This window comes from Thermobia domestica, chromosome 1, assembly GCF_964235325.1.
Source record: "Thermobia domestica chromosome 1, izTheDome1.hap1.1, whole genome shotgun sequence".
NCBI classification, from domain to species: Eukaryota; Metazoa; Arthropoda; class Insecta; order Zygentoma; family Lepismatidae; genus Thermobia; species Thermobia domestica.
In genome coordinates, this window is record NC_137454.1 from 162,480,930 (window position 1) to 162,498,619 (window position 17,690).

The window sequence follows — 17,690 nt, forward strand, 5'->3', positions numbered from 1 at the left end:
TTACAAACATGGTAAAACGATTGAGTTGTTCGTGAAATAAATTATTTAAATGACAAGTATTGAGTGTTACATAATATTTTATGGCAATATACCTTAAGTTGACATTTATCTAGGAAGGTTTGATAGTACCCCCAACACTGAGATTGAGAAATGCTTCAATAAGTTAATATAAATTTATGAGTGTATTTCCTGTAAATGGGTGTAATTTTCAATTCTGGTCTTAGTTATGATCTCTTTTGGGCTTACATCTATTGTACTTTTCAGGTAAGTGTTCGTAAACATATCCCCATCATGATGAGATATAATACAATGTTGAAAAATATTCAACATGGCCGGCACCTCGAATTGAACCAGAACTTTTACGGCTGGGAAGCAACCATACAGAAAAAAAAACTGTACAACGATTTGCTATTTGACTTAGTATATAAGCATTAATGATGAAATAGGATTATTATTAGATTTAAATATTTGCACAAACTGAGGTTTGGAACAATATACGAAGAAAGAAACATTAAATATCGTGGTTTATTGATTTTTTTTTTACGAGTAATATCAAGATCGCGTGAAAAAATAGTTACTTTCTGAACCTATTTCGCTATAAATTCTTGTAAAGTTGAGAAAGTATTTAAAATAACAAGCAGCACATTGTCAAAATAGCAAGAATCGTAATCGAATTTCGATATTCAAACTCAATTATTTGCTCCGTGTTATCAGGGAAATATCGGATAGTATCTTGTTCAAGGTAAGGATTACTACTATTTAAACTTACAGATACAGCACTAGGCCATTTTACTCTGAAAAATTTTAACAATTTGATAACAATTTAATAACAATTTGAGGTCAAGATGGTACAAGACAACAGCGACATTATAAAAGTAGCTTATTTATAGATGATCTGAAATAATACTCACTTGAAAAAACGTCTACAGTTTCTGGTAACTGATTATAGGCACTGATCTAATTTTGTTTAGAAGAGACCTTTGGATAATATTAACTCTCACAGCTCGAGTGTAAAAGAGATCACTAGACCGTGTTGTTCTCGCGGGTACGCGAAAATTGATCTGACTTAAAAACTGTTCATATGATATGTGGCCATTTATAATTTTTTGGAAAAATATTAGGTCAGAAATTTTGTTTCTCACTAGGGGAGGTTTGATATTGAGGGATTTTAAAACGTTATTTTTTGGAAGTGTTCGGAGGTGAGGTACTCGGTAGGATACAATGGCTAAAAAAATTAATTACGGAATTTAATTTTTTAAATGAGTAGGGCAGGCCATAGACCAGATAGGAGAACAATACTCAATAGTGGGAGCAACATATGATTTATAGATAATTTTCAATTCGGCAAGAATTGGCCAAATGCTATTGACAGTCATGCCTTTTTTTTAAATATCACAACAGAGGGCCACAGCGGCTCAGTGCTAAAGCACTTATCTCTGGTGCGTGGGGTCCCTGGTTCAATCCCCGTGCAAATAAGTTTGTGTGGACAACATCATGTCCGTGGGTTTTTTCAGGGTACTGTCGTTTCCTCCCAAATTTCATTCCACCAATTCTCTCATCATCATTCACTTGCCTTAATTATTGTATTCTTTATTCTAAATGGCATAATCGTGGGAAGTTAAACTCAAAGATTTCATTTCAGTATCACAACGTGGGTAACTCTGAAGGTGTGACTTCATCTTTATATGCGCCTTTACCTGTGTGAAAAAAAAAAAAACTAATGTCCAAATATTAAATTAAATCTTAAATTCCTAGTCAAAAGGCATGAGGTTCGATAAGTTTAGCGAGCCTATATGAGAAGTAGAACCCGAACTGCATGAGCTCCCGCCTAGAATCCAACAGGGCGCCCCACACAGAGGACGGGTACGCTGACTATATAGCCACGGAGGAGCTCTCATAATTTGCGAATTCAGATTAGGAAGTATTGGATTTAAATACCTTTTTCTCTGTGCACTCAAAATTAATTATGAATTTTAATTAGGAAATAATGTCTCGTTTTGTGCAATAGGAAATATTAGTTTAGCCGAAATCGTATCTTGTATGGAAAGACTGAAACTAGATTGGAATGATGATTTCTGGTGAGTCTACCAGCAAACCTCAGCAACAATTCGCGAGGACAACACAATAACAGGTTTTCTCTTCTGAAAACAATAAGACCAGACCAGGGAGAAGGCCGTGGAAAGGGCAAGAGACCACCTGCTGCTCGAAAACCCTTTCATCTGAGCCGTTTTTACGCGCCGTATTTACGCTCGAAGTTACACCGGCCATACACTGACGTATTTTTCCGCCGTAGCCATAAAATTTCATGCGCTAGTCTTGTTAGCAGCTGTCAATACGTTAGTGTATGGGACCTGGCGTACGTTTACGTACCGAATTTTTATACGCTCGAAAAGTCTGGCTGCTTTTAACTTCGAGCGTAAATACGGCGCGTAAAAGCGGCTCAGATGAAAGGGTTTTCGAGCAGCAGGTGGTCTCTTGCCCTTTCCACGGCCTTCTCCCTGGTCTGGTCTTATTGTTTCCAGAAGAGAAAACCTGTTCTTGTGTTGTCCTCGCGAATCGTTGCTGAGGTTTGCTGGTAGACTCACCAGAAATCATCATTCCAATCTAGTTTCAGTTTTTTCATACAATATACGATTTCGGCTAAACTAATATTTCCTATTGCACGAAACGATACATTATTTCCTAATTAAAATTCATAATTAATTTTGAGTGCACAGAGAAAAAGGTATTTAAATCCAATACTTTCTAATTAGAATTCGCAAATGATGAGAGCTCCTCTTTGGCTATATGGTCAGCGTAAGCTTCTCTGGCGCAGGACACCCTGTTCGATTCTCGGCAGAAGCTCACGCAGTTTGGATCTCACTTCTCATATAGCTTCGCTGTCTGAGAGGTCGCTAAATTCAAACCCAATCCAATCGAACATGATGTCTTTCGACTACGAATTTAAGATTAAATTTAGTATTTGACAATTAGTCCCCCCCCCCACACACAGAGAGGTCAAGATGGTTATAAAAATGAAGTCACACCTTTAAGTTGCTCATGTTCTGATATTAAAAAAGAAGTATAATATGACTTTTAATAGCATGTGACCAATTCCCGCCAAACTAAAAATGTCATGATATTTAGAAAAGAGAGAGAAAGCAAGAGAAAGGAAAGAAGATTAGGGCAACCAACAGTAGCGTACGCAGGATTTTTTTTCGGGAGGGGTCCAAACTCAATATGAGGGTATTTTATATTAAAATTCCTAAAATTGTTCCTAAAATTAGGCTAAATTTACACAAAAGTCGAAATTTCGTGCGGGGGGTCCGGACCCCCAGGACCCTCCCCCTGCGTACGTCCCTGGCAACCAACTTAAAATGTTACTTCCAGACATACTTTCGTTCTCTCCGGTCGAATATGAATAAAAATGTCTCCTGTAGCAAAGATAAATTACATTTCACTCTTATGAAGAACACTCCTTCACCAAATAATGTTCAAATTCAGCTTTCTGATATTTTGTTTTGTTCCATGCTATCCGTACAATATTTTTTTTAGAAGAAATCATTACCAGCATAGAGGCTACAGGTACCTACTAGGTATATTTAAGAATAAAAAGTAATCCTGACCTTCAACAAGATATTATCTCGATATCTGCGTGATAAAACAACAAAAAAATTGCGTTTGACTATCGAAATTCGGTGAAAATATTTTGCTATTTCGACCACCTGCTGCTTGTTATTTTAAGGACCTTCTCAATTTTACAAGAACTTGTAACAAAATAGGTTCAGAAAGTCACTATTTTTTCACGCGATCTTGATATTACTCGTAAAAAAACTTTTGTGGTGTGGTTACTATCAATTCTTCCCAGATAAACGTTAACTTAAGGTCTATTACCACAAAATATTAAATAACAATGAATATCTGACACTTAAATAATTTCTTTCACGAACAACTCAATCATTTTACTGAGCTCCTCTGTGGCTAAACGGTTAGCGTACGTGTCTTTGGCGTGGGAGATCCGGGTTCGCTTCCCGGTGGGAGCTCATGTGGTTCGGATTCCACGTTAATCAGTAGGTCTCGTCTCATATAGCCTCGCTGCTGAAAAGGACGTTAAATTCAAAATCAACTCAACTTAATCGTTTTATTATGTTTATAAGTAGCATGTCCATCACTGTCAGGAGAATTTATATAATAATTGACACAACTTCTTACTTAATAGTGTTATTTTAGTGTCGTTTTTACTACTACAGCTTCGAAATTAATTGATGTTTTCAGTTTCGTATAACATACAAGTTTGTTTACATTTTTCTTTTTACTTTCTGCTTAATTCCTTATAACTACGCTTTCTTACAGTGAAATACACCGAATACAAGAACTATGAGTATTAAAAACACAATTCGACGGGATCTTTACACTGAGAAAAATGAAAATTTAAAATAAAACAAATCTGTTTATTTTGTGAACCAGTAAATGGAAACTCTTCCGACATAGATTGGTTCAAATCATTGGTTCATAAGTTGTGAAACAAATGTAATAATAATAATAATAATAATAATAATAATAATAATAATAATAATAATAATAATAATAATAATAATAATAATAAATTTAAACAAACGAATGGATTTGGTTCAAAGTGTCTTTAATGAGTTAACAGTTTAAACTTCATTTGAAAAAGAAATCTGAACTAAGATTGGGTAGCTCTCAGTTAATTTTAATAAACAGTTGGATGTTTGTACCAACATGTAGTGAAATTTAAACAAACCAGTCGTTCAGAAGTTTAACTTTGCTTGAAAATAACCTAATCTGAGTTGAATTGGAGAACAGAGAGTTGTGAATAGCTAATGTTTGGACCGAATTTGACTATTATAAGTTCGAAATTAAATAAATTAAGGTCTATATTATTGTAAAGCTTCATGATAATATGCCAAATATCATAGCTACGCCAAATTCATGAAACAGCTACAATCATTTGTAACAACCCCACATTTTATTATTTGCAGTTTCTTATGTTCCCATATAACATACACGTGCAAACCTTTTTTTAAAGACAAATTTAATATTTAGTATACTAAATAACTATAATAATTTTAATCAAGCGTAAAATTTATCTTACTTTCCGTAATCAATTGTAGTTGCGCAAAACACAGATCTATTCGCTTGCAATGGAAAGTACCAGTGACGGCAATCGGGTATGAACACTAAAAAGGGGGAGAAAACACTACTAATAGTAAGGGGGCATGTAATTAGGTTATAGTGTAAAGCCAAAAAAGTGGGGACAGCAATTACCTCCACGCCCTTAATGGCCGATGGACAGCACACTTGTTAATAATATTCCCAATTTAAGGGAATTTTAAGAAATTGTTGACGAATAATTTTAGTAATATTTAATTAGAGCTATACGCTTTTATTTGAATCACTTCACTTCAGATTTACATTTAGTTTCATTATATTTTCATTAACTGTTAATCATCCAACGATGCGTTCAAACATAGAATATTCACTAATAGTCATTACATTGGCCAACAACTTAAATTAATTTGTTCACAATTAACTAAATTATTAAAAAAACCACCAAATTGGTTATATTTAATTTGAACATGTGGATTGGTCCAGTCATTTGAATCAATTATTTTTTAATTTAAAAGTTGATTTCCATCAATCAAAAGTGTCTGCTTACTGTGTCAAAAGCTTTTCAGTAGACCTTACATTGAATGCTGTAAATTTCTTATATCTTATACACTAATATGAGAGACGGACATAGAGCGTATTGTGAAATTACAACTCAGAAAAAAAAATGTGGCGTACGTTAAAACGTAGGTTACATGTGTAAATCATGTAGTTTTAGGACTTAACGTACAGCAAATGTATAACTGAAAAAAGTACATTTTATACATACTTTCCGCATACATGTTTCGAATAAACGTACTTTCTGTACGAACGAAAGAACTGTATATAGGTGGTCAGGATCTCACATACAGATATACGCATGTAACATACAACTGGCGTATGTAATATACATATACGTATGTGATATATTGAAGACTGTTAGATGTAATACATCCTGCAACGGCATGATGTAACATCTAAGCGGGAAAAGTCGGAAGCATATGGATAACGTATGTTCCGTGCAGATTTCTCTAGTAAACATAATGATTCCGTATAATTGTACAATATACCGCTGTCCGGATAACGGACTTATCTCAGTGTATTAATTAATAAGAATTTGCGTCCGGTGAAGGGGAATATTAAAAGTTCGAAAAATTTTCAATATATATATATATATTACAATGATGAGGAATATCATAGTCGAATCGATAAGTGTTAGTAAACAATACAAATGTTTAGAAGGTGGATGAAAAACAGAGCCGTAGCTAGAGATTTCGGCGCCAGGGGCGAAGTAGAATTCGGCGCCCCTACACTCACCTTATCAAGCTTCCTTTATTTATTTATTTATTTATTTACAGCTGTTGTTGTTATGCTACGTTGAATTTTTATCATGCTGCTTGCACAGACTATTGCAACAACCGAAAGTGATCATTCTCTATTCTTTTACAAATAAAAGCTGTTTTCAAGAGGCTTATTTTGGACTTTTTGTTAAACTTACAAAACTGCCTTTGCTGTACACAAATCCACTTTGAGAACAGTTATAAAAATTTACAACTCCACGTTTCATACTATATATAAGAAATGAAATTTTAATACGTTAGAAAGTATGTGATTTAAAAAATTTTCGAAATGGGTAACGGCTTCAATTTCCAGTAATAATTGTAAACTTTTGTAATTTTATTCTGTATGTGACCACATAAAGAGGATTTTAATTTTGATTGTTTTATGGTAAATATATATATATATATATATATATATATATATATATATATATATATATATATATATATATATATATATATATATATTGTGAAATGTAATGGAAAATCTGAAGGGACCTTCTTTGCGAATTTCTTAATATTGATCGATGGAGGTAAAGAATATGTTTAATGTTTGTACTTGAAATCCAAACTGTAGTTTGGCTACTACATACACTATGTGATCAAAAGTATCCGGACACCCCCCAAACATACGTTTTTCATATTAGGTACATTGTGCTGCCACCTACTTCCAGGTACTCATCATCAGCGACCTCAGTAGTCATTAGACATCGTGAGAAAGCAGAATGGAGTGCTCCGCGGAACTCACAGACTTCGAACGTGGTCAGGTGATTGGGTGTCACTTGTGTCAGAAGTCTATACGCGAGATTTCCACACTCCTAAACATCCCTAGGTTCACGGTGTCTGAATGATAGTGAAGTAGAAACGTGAAAGGACACGTACAGCACAAAAGCGTACAGGCCGACCTCGTCTGTAGACTGACAGAGACCGTCGACAGTTGAAGAGAATCGTAAAGTGTAATAGACAGACATCTATCCAGACCATCACACAGGAATTCCAAACTGCATCAGGATCCACTCCGAGTACTATGACAATTAGGCGTGAGATGAAAAAACTTGGATTTCATGGTCAAGTGGCTACTCATAAGCCACACATCACGCAGGTAAATACCTCGCTTGGTGTAAGGAGCGTAAACATTGAACGATTGAACAGTGGAAAAACGTTGTGTGGAGTGACGAATCACGGTACACAATGTGGCCATCCGATGGCAGGATGTGGGCATAGCGAATGCCCGAATGCCCGGTCCCGGAACGTCATCTGTCAGCATGTGTAGTGCCAACAGTAAAATTCGGAGGTGGTGATGTTATTGTGCGGTCGTGTTTTTCTTGGAGGGGGCTTGCACCCCTTGTTGTTTTGCATGGCACTCTCACAGCGCAGGCCTACATTGATGTTTTAAGCACATTCTTGCTTCCCACTGTTGAAGAGCAATTCGGGGATGGCGATTGCATCTTTCAACACGATCGAGCACCTGTTCATACTGCATGGCCTGAGGCGGAGTGGTTACACGACCACAACATCCCTGTGATGGACTGGCCTGTACAGAGTCCAGACTTGAATCCTATAGAACGCCTTTGGGATGTTTTGGAACGCCGACTTGCCAGGCCTCACCAACCTACATCGATACTTCTCCTCAGTTCAGCATTCCGTGAATAATGGGCTGCCATTCCCCAAGAAACCTTCCAGCACATTATTGAAAGTATGCCTGGAGAGTGGAAGCTGTCATCAAGGCTAAGGGTGGACCAACACTATATTGAATTCCAGCAGTACCGACGGAGGGCGCCACGAACTTGTAAGTCATTTTCAGCCGTGTGTCGGGATACTTTTGATCACATAGTGTATGTTTAAAATTATAGTACTTACTTAATTTCTTAATGACTGAAAATTTTGAATTTAAGGTTACTTTTATTAATAAACATATTAAAATACACACACACACACACACACACACACACACACACATATATATATATATATATATATATATATATATATATATATATATATATATATATAAAATGTGTGTGTATTTTGTATGTATGTAGATAAATGAAAAATATCACATAATTAGGTACGTATGCACAAAAAAGGAATCCTGACTATACAAGTAGTTAATGGAAAAATGATCCCAATAAATTCCTTTAAATTGGAAGCATTTCATATGTCAATGAAATAAAAAAAAACACTGGTAGCGATCAGTCTTTGAAAAAGACGAAATTCGTGGGGTAAAGTTCTGACCCTTTAGCCCCTATTCTAGAACTGTTTCAAATTCAAGAACGTTATTATTCCCCTTGTTTACCTTCATTTTTAATATTCCCGCGCAAACAGCAACTTGTGTGTCTCTTCACTCCTTTCATCTATATATATAAAAGAGAACGTACAAATCCTTTGTCCGCTCATCACGCTAATACGGCTGAACCAATTTCTTTCATTTTTGGGGGGTTATTAGGATTTGGACCCTAGATGGTTTTTATCATATCACTTTAATTTTCAATTACCAGTGTCTTGAGATAATTGACCATTCAGGTGTCCACAAATCCTTTGTTAGTTCATCATAGGTAAAAATAAACGTATTTATATGCAACCCACATGACCGTGTCACTCGGCGGGTTAACATAAATGACAGGCGTTATAATGGTTTTTATCATATCACTTGAAAGCGAAAAAGTAAAAATTATCTAAGTAACAAAGTTTATTGCGTTCGGGGGTGACCGCAGCGAAGCGGGGCGGGTTAACATAAATGACAGGCGATATAATGTTAACATTTACTGCAATCTTCTATGGTTTTTATCATATCACTTGAAAGCGAAAAAGTAAAAATTATCTAAGTAACAAAGTTTATTGCGTTCCGGGGTGACCGCAGCGAAGCGGGGTGAACGCTGCTAGTTTTTCATACTTTTATTCTCACCGTCGTGATTAAAACGATTGAGTAGAAAAACGTGATTAACTAACGAAACTCATCATCATCAAAATGCCGAATACGTACGTATTTAAGACTGACCGTTTCTGATTTTGAAAACGCTCTTGTTTACACTGTAAGTCATTACTTGGCAGCATGTATGTCACATCGTCATTAAGAAATCATATACGAGTATAATAGCTTTTTTTCAAAGTAATAAGTAAAAACTTGTTCTGACTCTTATTGAAACGTTTGGATTGCGGGCGTAGCGAGCAAGAAAATTTTTAACAAATCTATTTTAATTTTCAATACTTTCCTTTCTTCTTGGTCCTTCGGCACCCTCTTGCTGTCAGCGCCCGGGGCAACCGCCTCGCTGGCCCCCCAACTTAGCTACGACTCTGATGAGAACTATTCTAAACATAAAGCAATCTATTCTACAGTTGCTAAACGGATAAGAGATAACACAAGCACTTATATATTTAAAAATTAGTTGTATTTAAGGTAAAGTATTTTTTTATCTTAAAAAGATATTTTAACTTCCAAGCAACTTATTATTATGAGCAAATGCACTATTCAATGTAATGTAGCATGCTGCATTAATATCGCCACTGTTAGAACAAATGCTATGCTTCAAATATCGTGAAAAAAAAAAAAAAAAAAACAGGAGAGTGAATTAGTTGCCGCCTTTCATATTAGTAAAGTACAACAATACAATTGATAATGTTTTCATTTGGTTATGCTGTACCTCAGATCAAGTGTTACTTCATTTTCTAAATATTAAATTTTAATTATTCTAGATATTCTTTGTAACTTTTAAATAGCTTGTCAAGTCACTCTTCGAAATTAAAACTTCGTTTGTTTGTACTTGGAGACGGTTGAATTTCCTTCTTTTTGTTGACCCTTTCATTAAGGACTAGATTCTACAAGAGCAGCAGATGTGCTGAGCATATATTACCAAAAAGCAGTGCGCAAATTAGGTTGTGTATATTTGAAGGGGGATAAAATAGTTCCTAACAGGAGATAGTTGATTGCTTTGTGAGGGATCAATGTTTCAATTTGTTACTTTTGGAAGGGATTAAAACAAAATAGAAGGAAATCCCGCCTCGGGATTCGCACCCTGCCCTAAAGACATGAGTGGAACAAGTGGATGGTAGATCCTGGTTCCATGAGATATGTTACGCCACAGAGAGTAGATTTATTTATTTGTTCGAGAAATCTAACAACTTTAGTGAAAAAAAAAATATATATTGAATTACTGCTTTCGCAAAATCATGCATTTAGCTTTTTTTGTTCTTTCTTTCTTTTTTTTTAAATGTGTCTGATTTAACTTTGTTAAAATATTCTATAGGAATTTTCACTTCCGATACTATGAAAAAGAAATAAAAAGTACTTCTACATTTGAATATCACTTCCTAGTCCAAATCTTTCTATTGTTTTGTTGTTTCTTTTTATTCGTTTCCTTAATAGCATAATGTTTATAGGACCTGCATTTAAAACATAGATCTGTCCTGTTCAAACAACTTGAGCAAACTGGAAAACGACTGCGTGCTCAAACAACAGGCAAGAGAAAGAGCGAAAAATGACCGCTTCCTCTTCTTCTTCTTTTACGCGCCTGTTTTTACGCTAGGTGTATGGGCCAACTTACGGACCGAAATTTACGACATCATTTTACGGACCGAAAATACGCGCTGAAAATACGCTAGTGTATGTTGGCCTTGAGTGCTTTTAACTTCGAGCGTAAATACGGCGCGTAAAAACGGCTCAGATGAAAGGGTTTTCGAGCAGCAGGTGGTCTCTTGCTTTCTCCCTGGTCTGGTCTTATTGTTTTCAGAAGAGAAAACCTGTTCTTGTGTTGTCCTCGCGAATCGTTGCTGAGGTTTGCTGGTAGACTCACCAGAAATCATCATTCCAATCTAGTTTCAATCTTTCCATACAAGATACGGTTTCGGCTAAACTAATATTTCCTATTGCACAAAACGATACATTATTTTCTAATTAAAATTCATAATTAATTTTGAGTGCACAGAGAAAAAGGTATTTAAATCCAATACTTCCTAATCTGAATTCGCAAATTATGAGAGCTCCTCCGTGGCTATATAGTCAGCGTACGCGTCCTCTGTGCGGGCACCATGTTCGATTCTAGGCGGGAGCTCATGTGGTTCGGGTTCTACTTCTCATATAGGCTCGCTAAACTTATCGAACCTGATGTCTTCCGACTAGGAATTTAAGATTTAATTTAATATTTGGACATTATTTTTTTCCACACAGGTAAAGGCGCATATAAAGATGAAATCACACCTTCAGAGTTACCCATGTTGTGATACTGAAATAAAATCTTTGAGTTTAACTTCCCACGTTATGCCATTTAGACTAAATAATACAATAATTAAGGCAAGTGAGTGATGATGAGAGAATTGGTGGAATGAAGTGTGTGAGGAAACGAGAGTACCCTGAGAAAACCCACGGACATGATGTTGCCCACACACACTTATTTGCACGGGGGTTGAATCAGGGACCCCATACACCAGAGATAAGTGCTTTAGCACTGAGTCGCTGTGGTCCTCTGTTGTGATATTTAAAAAAAAAATATGACTGTCAATAGCATTTGACCAATTCTTGCCGAATTGAAAATTTTCTATAAATCATATGTTGCTCCCACTATTGAGTATTGTTCTCCTATCTGGTCTATGGCCTGCCCTACTCATTTAAAAAATTAAATTCCGTAATTAATTTCTTTCTAGCCATTGTATCCTACCGAGTACCTCACCTCCGAACACTTCCAAAAAAATAGCGTTTTAAAATATCTCAGTATCAAACCTCCCCTAGTGAGAAACAAAATTGCTGACGTAATATTTTTGCAAAAAATTGTAAATGGCCACATATTATATGTACAGTTGTTAAGTCAGATCAATTTTCGCGTACACGCTAGAACAATAAGGTCTAGTGATCTCTTTTACACTCGAGCGGTAAGAGTTAATATTGTCCAAAGGTCCCTTCTAAACAAAATTATCAGTACCTATAATCAGTTACCAGAAACTGTAGACGTTTTTTCAAGTGAGTATACTTTCAGATCATCTATAAATAAGCTATTTTTGTAATGTCGCTGTTGTCTTGTACCATCTTGACCTCAAATTGTTATTAAATTGTTATCAAATTGTTAAAATTTTTCAGAGTAAAATGGCCTAGTGCTATATCTGAAACCTGTTATAAATAAATAAATAAATGATGCCACGCTATTTACAAAAACGAAAAAAGTAAAAGAAAGAAAGAAACGAAAAGAAAAGTGAAAGATAAGGTTAGCGCATCCAGCAGCAATGTTTCTTCCAGCATACTTGCGGGAACATGGTTGCCTCCGGCCAAACACAAATAAACCTGATCCCAATAACAAAGATAAATTACATTTCACTCTTGTGCAGGACACTCCTTCACCAACTAATGCAATTTTTTTTATCCGACGCTTCCCTGAAAAAAATTATTCGAAGAGAGCATCACCAGCATTAAAGCTATAGCTACCTACGAAGTAAGTTTAAATAGTAGCCTAGTAATCCTGACCTTGAACAAGATACTATCCGATATTTCCCTGATAACACAGAGCAAATAATTGAGTTCGAATATCGAAATTCGATGACGATTCTTGCCATTTTGACAATGTGCTGCTTGTTATTTTAAGTACTTTCTCAACTTTACAAGAATTTATAGCGAAATAGGTTCAGAAAATAACTATTTTTTCACGTGATCTTGACATTACTCCGGTAAAAAAAGAATTAATAAACCACGAGATATAATGTTTCTTTCTTCCTATATTATTCCAAACCTCAGTTTGTGCAAATATTTAAATCTAATAATAATCCTATTTCACCATTAATGCTTACATACTAAGTCAAATAGCAAATCGTTGTACAGCTTTTTTGTGTGTGGTTGGTTCCCAGTCGTAAAAGTTCTGGTTCAATTCGAGGTACCGGCCATGTTGAATATTTTTCAACATTGTATTATATCTCATCATGATGGGGATATGTTTACGACCACTTACCTGAAAAGTACAATAGATGTAAGCCTAAAAGAGATCATAACTAAGACCAGAATTGAAAATTACACCCATTTACAGGAAATGCACTCATAAATTTATATTAACTTATTAAAGCATTTCTCAATCTCAGTGTTGGGAGTACTATCAAACCTTCCTAGATAAATGTCAACTTGGTATATTGCCATAAAATGGAGGTATATTGTCATAAAATATTATGTAACACTCAATACTTGTCATTTAAATAATTTATTTCACTAACAACTCAATCGTTTTACAGTACTATGTTTGTAAGTAGTATATGCATCATTATTAGAAGAATTGACATAATTGACGCAATCTGCTACTTAATAGTGCATATTTTTCATAGACATTACATATTGAACATAGTAGAAACTCATCTTCAAAACTGCTTCGAGTGGATGTTTCCATATTGCAGGCTAGTAATTAAACATTTATTTATGAAATATGAACTATCACCTAAGGCGTTTTTCAGAAATTTGAAACAAAATCTTCCTCAAGAGTAAACTACCCGTTGTGGAATTTTTCAGGAAAAATTAGTTATGTCATATTGTACGGTTATTAATAAACCATTTATTTATCAATTACGAACAAAATTAACTGACTCGTATTTGAGAAAATATCTCGAAAAAACTCACAGGCAAGAGTAAACTAACTTTTTTGTATTTTTACCACAGAAATAACTTATGCCAGATAATAAAAGTGGTAATGAAATATTGATGTACGAGCAGAATCGTTAGAGTCATTTTCATTAAAATCGCGTTTGTCTTTGTATTTTCATCTATCAGTGAACTTCCTTTATTTTGGGGGATAGGAAGAAAATTCGAAAACCTTCCCTTGGAAATCTGATAAAAGTATTAAGTTTAGAAACTTATCACTCGAATTTAAAGAAAATTATCCGATGTTGAGTTCGCCCTTACTACTACTCAATTGATTTGTATGTATATGTGGAAACCCTCAAGTTCGGGTGGATTTTACCCTCATGTCACATACCCGAGAGCAAGAGCAAAGAAAAAAGTCATTAAGTGTTTAAAACATTTTTTTAATACAGTAAATTACTAAAGACTACATTTAAAGAAAACATGAAAATAAACAGTGATAAACTGGCAATAAACGAAAACCAGAGTAGAACTGAATTTAACCTGACACCGCATGCTAACACCGGGCGGCGGTAATTTTGTCACCGGAGTATTCGTCACGGTAATTTCGTCACCGGTAATTTTGTCACCAAAATATTACCATATAGGTAATTTCGTCACCGAAAATAATGTCACGATAATTTCATCACCAGTGTCTTTTAGAACATGATACAAGTACAATGAATGAACTTCAAAAAGGTTTTTGATATTGTTTTCTTTAATCTTCAACTGAAGCAAAACTATGCAGCATAATCAAAATAATAATTATTATTAAATAAAGAGGTACATATTTTAGATATCGTATTTGAGACAAGAGATAAAAGTTTCCAGTAATTCTATCACAGAAAAATTGTCATATAGGAAATTTCGTCACGGTTATTTCTTCACCTTTGTTGAATTAAATAGAGACAAAGCAAACGATCAAACAGCTTACGTTATTTTAATAAAACTTAGAAAACAATTCAGTTGGTGTTGAACTCTGCAAAATTGAAGTTTCTGGTACTCGACGCAAGAACAAGCACCAGTAGAAGAAAATAATGTCTGCGTGAACAAATGTTAAAAGCACAGACAACATGGGGTACTAATGGATTCATTATTCACTATTTACACTTATTAAATTTCGCGAATATCAAAATTTCAGAACAGAAAATAGCAAACAAATATGGGAAGATACGCCAATCTGTTAATTTTCCCGCAGAATAGACGAAAATTTTCATCGTTCTAGTACCGTTCTCTGAGCTCAAACTCTTGTACTTTCCAAGTTAATAGAGTCATTTGAAAAAGAGTGGCCTTTTTTTAAGGAGCTATTAAAAGAATTATATTATATTTCAACTCTGAGTAAACATTGGCAAATTGTTATATACATATGTGAAGAGAACAAATTTGTATAAAGGAAGAAAAACGTATAAATATTTCTGCATGTTTCCTTTAAATATAGCCTTATGAAGCTATTAAAAAGTGAAACATGGATGGTGAACGCCAACTTTTCAATGGCTAAATAATAATAATAATAATAATAATAATAATAATAATAAAAATAGTGTATGTTATTTGAGGTGAGACTTCCTTTACTAGGTATACGCCCTAATGTAGACCAAGACACAAAATTCATATGAAGAACTGTTTCGTGCGGTGGTGCATCAGTGCAGTGAATTTAGTGAATATCCGGACCTGTAACTATGGTAATGGATTTTGATATAGCGCAAATGCTGGCTGTAAATGCAACTTTTGGAGATTCAACTCGTTTATAGCGTTACTTTTTTTCACCTGACTCAGTCGACATGGAGGAAGGTCCAAGAACTTGGACTTTTAGAACGGTACAAGAGCAATGAAAATTTTCGTCTATTTTGCGAGAAAATAAACAGATTTGCGTTTCTTCCAATAGCAGATGTGCATCGATTAATACAACTGCAGATGTGCATCGAGGAAGAGCTGGAACTTCTGGACTATTTTGATAGCACTTACGTGTCAAACACGTATCGCCGTGTTAAAGCTCGGGCTGGGAATGTCTGTTTGCGTAATGTGCCCCGTCTATATCCCCCAGACAATTGGAATGTTCACCAAGCTACCTTTAACAGCAATTATAGGATAAATAGTATATGTGAATTGTGGAACTAGAAGTTTCATCATTTATTAGGAATGTCCCACGCAACTATTTGGAAGCTTATTCATGAAATTCAACAAGTTGAAGCAACGGTTTCAGCTGTGCTTCATCAAGATGCTGTGGGGCAACCACCCAAACAGCAAACTAGAAGAGTGTTTCAAAATTTTCAGAAACGGCTCTAGTCTTTGTGCTTAACGTATAACACTCTAACTAAATGTTTCAAAAAAAAAATTGCTTGTTGTTTCCTATAATGTTATGAATAGTAGAAAATGAACATGTAAACCATTTATTGCATTAATGCAAGTTATACGTATTTTATTTGTTAATTTTCTGTTCTGAAATTTTAATATTGCCAAAACTTAATATTTGTAAATAGTGATATATAAATCCATTACTGGCCCATTTTGCCTGTGCTTTTAACATTTGCTGAAACTGACATTGTGTTATTTTACTGCTGTTTGTTCTTGCTTCGAGTATCCGAAACTTTGATTTTCCAAAGTCGAACACCAACTGAATTGTTTTCCAACTTTGATTAAGATAAAGTCAGCTGTTTCGATCGTTTACTTTGTCTCTACTTAGTTCAACAAAGGTGAAAAAAATGACTATGACAAAATTTCCTGCACGCTAATATTTTGGTGACAAAACTACAAGTGACGAAATTACTATATCGAAATTTCCGGTGACGAAATAGCCTACATGCTAGTATTTTGGTGACAAAATTACCGGTGCCGAAAATTCCGGTAATAAAATTACCTAAGTCCGCTAACACCCAACCTTTAAATAAATAAATATTTAAATGATTTTTAACAACTAGATAAAAACTAAATGGCAAGATAAACTTTGAAATAAAAAAGGTAGGTGGAAGTAGCGGGGAGGATCCCTTCAACTTACAAAAGCCGAGGTAACAAGGATCAAACTATTTCTAAAGATTGGGGCTGGAGGTAGTTGTATAAGTCTTGTTTTTCCTTTCTGGCCTATTTTTGGGCTGTGGATAAGGTAGTAAAAATTGGTATCCCGTGAGGGGATAATTTATTCTATTTGTTATTACTATATTCTTCGTTAATTTTGTAAGAAAAAAAAAAAAAACGAAAGCTGCAACCATTAATTAATCATATTTTCTTTAAATTTAATTTATCATTTAGTAGCCCACTTTTTAACGACCAAAGTCAACAGCCTAAAACATTGTATAATAAAAAAATCAATCAATTATTCAACTATCGCTACACTCCTTTACTCCCTTATTCTTTGTAAACTGCAGTCAAAAACAATAGGCTTATTTCGGAAGGTAAGAGGAAACCACACATCAAGCTCGTTCAGATTGTATTAAATCATCATTGTGTCTGTTTAAAAATTTAAATGTTTGCAATCTATATCGTAAAAAATTGAATATAACTTTTTGCCTGTCCTGTGTCCTCCTCCTTCGAAGTACGATTTATATAAATATTTAGTGATCTCAGATCACTAAGTACAATGATCTAAGATTGTACCAAAAATAGGCCAAATGGATTGAGCTGCTTGGACGTAATATAGATAAATGTGAATTTTTAATCCTCTTCGGCGTGGCTCCCAGTCTGTTTCT